A 9647-nucleotide genomic window follows, 5' to 3' on the forward strand; every position below is an offset into this window, starting at 1 on the left:
CCAGAGACTCATAGAGACCCATAGAGACCCATAGTGATCCATAGAGACTCATAGAGACCCATAGTGATCCATAGAGACTCATAGAGACCCATAGTGATCCATAGAGACTCATAGAGACCCATAGTGATCCATAGAGACTCATAGAGACCCATAGTGATCCATAGAGACTCATAGAGACCCATAGTGATCCATAGAAACTCATAGAGACCCATAGTGATCCATAGAGACTCATAGAGACCCATAGTGATCCATAGAGACTCATAGAGACCCATAGTGATCCATAGAGACTCATAGAGACCCATAGTGATCCATAGTCAATCATAGAGACCCATAGTGATCCATAGAGACTCATAGAGACCCATAGAGACCCATAGAGACTAATAGAGATCCATAGAGACTCATAGAGACCCATAGTGTTCCATAGAGACTCATAGAGACCCATAGTGATCCATAGTGACTCATAGAGACCCATAGTGATCCATAGAGACTCATAGAGACCCATAGTGATCTATAGAGACTCATAGAGACCCATAGTGATCCCTAGAGACTCATAGAGACCCATAGTGACTCATAGAGACCCATAGTGATCCCTAGAGACTCATAGAGACCCATAGTGATCCATAGAGACTCATAGAGACCCATAGAGACCCATAGTGACTCATAGAGACCCATAGTGATCCCTAGAGACCCATACTCATCGAGACCCATGCTATAGCTAAACAATTTTTAGTCCAGAAGCAACCTGGCCCTCACACATTATAGCAGGTCAAGCGAGTGTCTGATATCATCGTCCTTATCGCGTTGAAATTCATAGCAGCGGCCCAAGTACTCTCAACGTGTGTTTCAACAGACTCAGAGACCCATGGAGACTTCATGGAGACCCACAGACACGCAGACTCGCAGGAGACGCCATGGCATAGCGCCGCCTGCTGGCGACAAATGGGACGTGCGGTGTTCGTCAGTGCTGACGTCGACAGGCCCGCGATAGGCACGATAGGAGGACATCCCGGGGCGTCGCTCGTCATGAAACAGCCTCCTAACTGTATTCTTGGTTCATCTTCTTTGGTTCTTGCGGTAAAGTCACGTAGAATGAGAATAAAATAATAAAATAAAACAATAAAATTCTCACGACGTTTCGGCCACAACACAAGCGGCCTTCTTCATGTGAAGGAACAAAACATTGTCGGGACGACAGAGCTCCAATGAACGCTGCTAAGATTCGTAGCGTCTTTAAAGCTGGTTGAGAGAAGAGAGGCACCTTGACAAAGGGGTTAACATATCAAACAGGAGACATATCAAACAGGAGAATTTATTCTCATTCTACGTGACTTTACCGAAAGAACCAAAGAAGTTGAATCCTTGCAGTCACGAAAGCTTTAAATCGAAATATATTCTTGGTTATTTCGGTAAAGTCACCACGTAGAAGGGAAACAATAAAATAATAAAAATATAAAACAATAAAATTCTCACGACGTTTCGACTGCAACACAAGCAATCATCATCAGGTGTGAAAACCAACGGCAAGAACATTTTTAAAGAAGTTGGTTTTCACACCTGATGATGACTGCTTGTGTTGCAGTCGAAACGTCGTGAGAATTTTATTGTCATATATATTTTTATTATTTTATTGTTTTCCCTTCTACGTGGTGGTGACTTTACCGAAAGAACCAAGAATACGAATCACTGCAGTCAATGAAAGCTTTAAATCAAGCCTCCCAAGTGTTCCCACAAAGAGTCAAAACTTTCACGACAGCAGGAATTAATACCGCTTGGGTTCTTTCGGTAAGCGTCACGTAGACTAGACGGATAGACAAATAACAAAGCGAACAAAAGTAATCCTTTTAATTATATGTTTTTTTATGATTACTTGTTCACATTGCTGTTTATTACACTTTTATTTTATTTTTATTATTTTTATTCACTTAATTTTTTTAGCCTCTTTGGTTCTTTCGGTAGATGTCACGTAGATGGACACAAAAAAAACACGATAAAATAAACACGACGTTTCGGTCGCAACTCGAGCGTCCATCATCAGGTGAGAATTAATGATTATATAGGCACGGGAGGGGGGGGGTGTAGTGTCATGGCTGCAGGAGATCACGGGGGGGGGGGGGGGTGGTGTAGTGGCTGCAGGAGATCACGGGAGGGGGGGGTAGTGTCGTGGCTGCAGGAGATCAGGAGGGGCGGTAGGGGGTAGGGTTTGTGGCGTGCAGGGACGGGTGGGGGCTGGAGAAATCAGCGTGTCAATGAGCTTGAATCAGCTAACGAAAACAGCACGGGTGGAAGAGTAAAAAATCACAGCAGTTACAACTTGACGTGCTTTATATTCTTGTTTCTTTCGGTAAAGTCACCGCCACGTAGAATGGAAATAAAATAATCAAAATAAAACAATACAATAATTTTTTTTAACTTTATTTTATTACGTTATATTTTTATTATTTTGTTTCCCTATCTACGTGGTGGTGACTTTACCGAAAGAACCAAGAATATTAATCCCTCCAGTCACGAAAGCTTCACATCGAAATTTAACGTGGTTTCTTATTTTTTTTTTATCTACGTGACTTTACCAAAAGAACCATAGAATAAAAATGAAGTGAATGAAAGTAATACAAATCCAATTAAAGTATAATAAATAGTAAAATGATCACAAAATATATTAAATTATTACTTTTATTCACTTTTTATTTTATCTACGTGACTTTACCGGAAGAACAAGATAATATGGATTCCTGCAATCACGAAAGCTTCAAATCGAGAATTATTTGTATTATTATTGTCCTAACGAAGCAGTGCCGCCGATAACAGACGGCCTTAATAAATACATTATCCTGTAGTGTCACATTCTCCTGTAGTAACACATTCTCCTGTAGTAACACATTCTCTTACAGTAACACATTCTCCTGTAGTAACACATTCTCCTGTAGTAACACATTCTCCTGTAGTAACACATTCTCCTGTAGTGTCACATTCTCCTGTAGTAACACATTCTCCTGTAGTAACACATTCTCCTGTAGTGTCACATTCTCCTGCGGAGGGGGGAGCTGGTAGGAACGTTGGGTTGCTCGGTCAATGGGCCAGGGTCAACGGCGGCACCACGTGGTGTGTTCAGCACAATATGCCCCACCCAACCCCTCCCCACCCAGCCGCACCTCTACCACCCCCCACCCAGCCCCTCCCCACCCTCCCCTCTCCACCCAGCCCCATCCCTCCCATGTTATCCGGGTGTACGGATACACGTGGACAGACATCCACAGACATACACAATGAATCCTCTGCCTCCTGTAAAGAATTAATTCCGTTTGGGCTTCCAGTCCACTACGTTTCCTACTACCACCAGTATAACAATTATAATAGTATGCACCCCGCGATGACGCTGGGTGTAATTACCAGCCAAGTTTCCTACTACCACCAGTATAATAATTATAATACTGTGCACCTCGCGATGACGCTGGGTGTAATTACCAGACAAGTTTCCTACTACCACCAGTATAATAATTATAATACTGTGCACCTCGCGATGACACTGGGTGTAATTACCAGACAAGTTTCCTACTACCACCAGTATAATAATTATAATAGTGTGCACACCGCGATGACGCTGGGTGTAATTACCAGACAAGTTTCCTACCACCACCAGTATAATAATTATAATAGTGTGCACCTCGCGTTGACACTGGGTGTAATTACCAGACAAGTTTCCTACTACCACCAGTATAATAATTATAATAGTATGCACCCCGCGATGACGCTGGGTGTAATTACCAGCCAAGTTTCCTACTACCACCAGTATAATAATTATAATAGTGAGCACCTCGCGATGACGCTGGGTGTAATTACCAGACAAGTTTCCTACCACCACCAGTATAATAATTATAATAGTATGCACCCCGCGATGACGCTGGGTGTAATTACCAGCCAAGTTTCCTACTACCACCAGTATAATAATTATAATAGTGTGCACCCCGCGATGACGCTGGGTGTAATTACCAGCCAAGTTTCCTACTACCACCAGTATAACAATTATAATAGTGTGCACCTCGCGATGACGCTGGGTGTAATTACCAGCCAAGTTTCCTACCACCACCAGTATAATAATTATAATACTGTGCACCCCGCGTTGACGCTGGGTGTAATTACCAGCCAAGTTTCCTACCACCACCAGTATAATAATTATAATAGTGTGCACACCGCGATGACGCTGGGTGTAATTACGAGCCAAGTTTCCTACCACCACCAGTATAACAATTATAATAGTGTGCACACCGCGATGACGCTGGGTGTAATTACGAGCGAAACGTCGTACTAATCAAACGTTGTAAATGTTGCGGATTCACTCTTCAACACACCGGCGGGCTAAAGTAGTGAACTCTTTTGTCAACGTGACACTTTGTTGCCGTTTGGCCGTGTCGGGTGGTGGAGGGCTACGACACATTTATAAATAACGCGATCTAACCCAAACAAACAAAAAAAACGTTCGTTTTTCGACGAAACGTCGTGAGAATGTTATTGTTTTATTTTATTATTTTTATTCTCACTCTACGTGACTTTACCGAAAGAACCATATAAAGATGAAAACGTTCATTAATTAATAACATTTGGTCACGAAAGCCTCGGCGTTAAACTCACCCACGTACGGTGTCGTTGTGTGTGCTCTCGATGGTGCTGACCGTCTCCGATTCAGTCGCTGCAGAATCATCGAGAGCCACAATCATCGAGACCCACACTAAAACCCACGTCTATTGTCGACGGTTTCACTAAAACTTTAATCCGACGGCTTGGTCAAATCTTGCAATCAAAACGATTTTTTTCACACGTCCCGTTGGCCCATCAATTCGCATTTTTTGCGCAACCTGCTCAGTTCCCCGTGACAATGCTGCGCCTGGTATTAACAAAAAAAAATCGACATCAATTCATCGATTAATTGCCTCCTTTAAAGCAATTAACAAATTTATTTTTTTCTCTTCCATGGACGGCATTATTTATATATATTTTTTGTGCGCGTGCGTCTGTAGGTGAAAAACGCTCCCGGTAGCATAAACAATCGAGTTATTTTTTTACTTTTTAGGGGATCGTCCATAAATGACGTCACGCGATCCTGTACGACTTTTGACCCCCCCCCCTTCCCCCGTCCTCCTCGTCACACGACGTCACAAAAAGTCAGACCCCCCCCTCCCCTCAAATATGACGTCACAAAGCTCTTTCCCCCCCCCCCCTCCTCCCAAAAAAAACATATTTACATTTTGAAAATAAAACATGCTTCAAATCGCTTTAAGGGGCCATTCCATAAATGACGTCACGCACCTGGGGTGGGAGGTGGGGGGGGTCAGACGTTTCTGACGATGTGTGACGAGGAAGGGGGCGGGGTTTGAGAAATGTGACGTCACATCAAAATGCGCAACTTTAAATAAATAAATATAGACAACACGTTCTACTTAATTTAATAGACTTTTAATAAATGTTTTCTCCTACAACATCAGAGTGTAAGCGCCACGTTAAATACGCGCACTACTACAATGACAATAGTTTAAAGCGATTTGAAGCGTGTTTTATTTTTTTGGGGGGTGGGGGGGCAGAGCTTTGTGACGTCATATTTGAGGGGGGGTGTCTGACTTTTTGTGACGTCGCGTGACGAGGGGGGGGGGTCAAAAGTCGTACAAAATCGCGTGACGTGTAGTGTAAAGTAGTGTATAGTAGTGTACTATATAGTAGTATATAGTGTAGTGTATAGTGTAGTGTATAGTGTAGTGTATAGTGTAGTGTATAGTGTAGTGTATAGTGTAGTGTATAGTAGTGTAGTGTATAGTGTATAGTAGTGTAGTGTATAGTGTAGTGTATAGTAGTGTAGTGTATAGTAGTGTACTATATAGTAGTGTATAGTGTAGTGTATAGTGTAGTGTATAGTGTAGTGTATAGTAGTGTACTATATAGTAGTGTATAGTGTAGTGTATAGTGTAGTGTATAGTGTAGTGTATAGTAGTGTACTATATAGTAGTGTATAGTGTAGTGTATAGTGTAGTGTATAGTGTAGTGTATAGTAGTGTACTATATAGTAGTGCATAGTGTAGTGTATAGTGTAGTGTATAGTGTAGTGTATAGTAGTGTACTATATAGTAGTGTATAGTGTAGTGTATAGTGTAGTGTATAGTGTAGTGTATAGTAGTGTACTATATAGTAGTGTACTATATAGTAGTGTATAGTGTAGTGTATAGTGTAGTGTATAGTGTAGTGTATAGTAGTGTACTATATAGTAGTGTATAGTGTAGTGTATAGTGTAGTGTATAGTGTAGTGTATAGTAGTGTACTATATAGTAGTGTATAGTGTAGTGTATAGTGTAGTGTATAGTGTAGTGTATAGTAGTGTACTATAGAGTAGTGTACTATATAGTAGTGTATAGTGTAGTGTATAGTGTAGTGTATAGTGTAGTGTATAGTAGTGTACTATATAGTAGTGTATAGTGTAGTGTATAGTGTAGTGTATAGTGTAGTGTATAGTAGTGTACTATATAGTAGTGTATAGTGTAGTGTATAGTGCAGTGTATAGTGTAGTGTATAGTAGTGTACTATATAGTAGTGTATAGTGTAGTGTATAGTGTAGTGTATAGTGTAGTGTATAGTAGTGTACTATATAGTAGTGTATAGTGTAGTGTATAGTGTAGTGTATAGTGTAGTGTATAGTGTAGTGTATAGTAGTGTACTATATAGTAGTGTATAGTGTAGTGTATAGTGTAGTGTATAGTGTAGTGTATAGTAGTGTACTATATAGTAGTGTATAGTGTAGTGTATAGTGTAGCGTATAGTGTAGTGTATAGTAGTGCATAGTGTAGTGTATAGTAGTGTGTAGTGTATAGTAGTGTATAGTGTAGTGTATAGTGTAGTGTATAGTGTAGTGTATAGTAGTGTAGTGTATAGTGTAGTGTATAGTGTAGTGTATAGTAGTGTAGTGTATAGTAGTGTAGTGTATAGTAGTGTAGTGTATAGTAGTGTATAGTATAGTAGTGTAGTGTATAGTAGTGTAGTGTATAGTGTAGTGTATAGTAGTGTAGTGTATAGTGTAGTGTATAGTAGTGTATAGTGTAGTGTATAGTAGTGTAGTGTATAGTAGTGTGGTGTACAGTAGTGTGGTGTATAGTAGTGTAGTGTATAGTAGTGTGGTGTATAGTAGTGTGGTATATAGTGTAGTGTATAGTGTAGTGTATAGTAGTGTAGTGTATAGTGTAGTGTATAGTAGTGTATAGTGTAGTGTATAGTAGTGTAGTGTATAGTAGTGTGGTGTATAGTAGTGTGGTGTATTGTAGTGTAGTGTATAGTAGTGTAGTGTATAGTAGTGTATAGTATAGTAGTGTAGTGTATAGTAGTGTAGTGTATAGTAGTGTAGTGTATAGTAGTGTATAGTAGTGTGTAGTGTACTGTATAGTAGTGTGTAATGTAGTTTATAGGATGAACGTTGATATTTATAAGGGGCACGGGGTAACGAATAAGGTGTAAATTGGTCTGTAATAAGGTAGGGCACTGATAAGGGGTTGACGGGTGTGCATTGATCATCTAGCAGTGGATAGACCCTGGTGATGGTGATTACACTGAGACACGCAGCTCGAGACACCACCACCACCACGTTGATTTCCATCCAGCAGTGGATCGACTCTGACTGCTTGGGTTGCAATCTAAACTTCGTGTTCTATTATCTAACTCATTTACTTATTGGTTCTTTCGGTAATGTCACGTAGAAGGGAAATAATAAAATAATACATAATACAATATAATTTTATTTTATTAAATTCTATTTTAATAAAATATAAAATAAAACATGATAACATTAAATTATATTTTATTTTATTATGTTTAGTTATTTTATTGTTTCCCTTCTACGTGGTGGTGACTTTACCGAAAGAACCAAGAATAACAATTTTATTGTTCTACAAGAATTTATTGTTTTATATTTTTATTATTTTATTGTTTCCCTTCTACGTGGTGGTGACTTTACCGAAAGAACCAAGAATAACAATTTTATTGTTTTACAATAATTTTATTGTTTTATATTTTTATTATTTTATTGTTTCCCTTCTACGTGGTGGTGACTTTACCGAAAGAACCAAGAATAAGAATCCCTGCAGTCACGAAAGCTTTAAATCGAAATTTAACTCGTTTTCGTTCTGCGTGACTAAGGGGCGGTCCATAAATGACGTCACGCGATTTTGGACGATGTTTGACCCCCTCCCCCCCCCCATCGTAACATGACGTCACAAAAAGTCAGACCCCCCTCAAATATGACGTCACAAAGCTCTGCCCCCCCCCCCCCCAAAAATAAAACATGATTCAAATCGCTTTAAACTATTGTCATTGTAGTAGTACGGTATTTAACGTGGCGCTTACACTCTGATGTCGTAGGAGGAAACGTTTATTAAAAAGTCAATTTAATTAAGTGGAACGTCTTGAATTTGATTTATATCGCTGCGTTGTCTGCTGCCTATAGTTGTGTGCCTGGGTGCCTCTAAGTGTGCGCTGCTGCGCCCCCGTCTCTGTGTGCCTGACAACTTGTATCGTGATAATCTGTGTCCCATTGTCTACGAGTCCCAGCCCCTCCAGCTCTCGCTACTTAAAGCCTCGGTACAAATTTTGCTTCGCTTCTTAACTGTGCGCGTTTCTCCCCCCCCCCCCCCCCATAAGTCTCTCCACGGTAAGTATTCCATCACTATCTTAAATTTCACGCTCAACTTACAATTTAGCAATCTTTGAAACAGCGTATTCAACCAGACCACGCGTTAATTGTGTTTTTTTACCGACCGTCTGTGTTGCTTTATATAGTTTCCAAATTTTGCTAAACCCTGTTTGATTTAGCGTGACGTTCCGTCTCTCTGTATCCCCTGGTATATTATCTGTGTTAATTCCCCCTACTTAAGGTCTGTACATATATATCTGCGGTTATGTGTTTCCTCTACCTGATGATGATTGCTTGTGTTGCAATCGAAACGTCGTATATTGTGTAATTTTATTTTTTCTTATTTCTACGTGACTTTACCGAAAAAAAAACCAAGATTAAGTGGAACGTGTTAAATTTTCTTGGTTCTTTCGGTGAAGTCACCACCACGTAGATATGGGAAACAATAAAATAATACGAAAATATAAAACAATAAGAATTCTCACCTGATGATGATTGCTGCTTTGTGTTGCAGTCGAAAACGTCGTGAGAATTTTATTGTTTTATATTTTTTTCTTATTTTATTGTTTCCCTTCTACGTGGTGGTGACTTCACCGAAAGAACCATGAATATTAATCCCTGCGGTCACGAAAGTTTTAAATTAAAATTTAATATAACGCGGTGTCTATATTTATTTAAATTTGCGCATTTTGGTGTGACGTCACATTTCTCACCCCCCCCACCCCCCCAGGTGCGTGACGTCATTTATGGGCGGCCCCTAAAACCTAAAAAATCAAAGAGTTCGTCTTTTTGGTTCTTTCGGTAAAGTCACGTAGAAGGAAAATAATAAAATATTTTTCTAAAAAACCATAATAAAATAACTTTTGATTTAAAGCTTTCGTGACTGCAGGGATTCATATTCTTGAATTTTATTGTTTTATATTTTTTTATTTATTGTTTCCCTTCTACGTGACTTCACCGAAAGAACCAAGAATATAATAATAATAAAATA

Source organism: Petromyzon marinus, chromosome 80 (genome assembly GCF_048934315.1).
Source record: "Petromyzon marinus isolate PM22_M1 ecotype Great Lakes invasive population chromosome 80, UKy_Petmar_22M1.pri1.0, whole genome shotgun sequence".
NCBI lineage: Eukaryota > Metazoa > Chordata > Hyperoartia > Petromyzontiformes > Petromyzontidae > Petromyzon > Petromyzon marinus.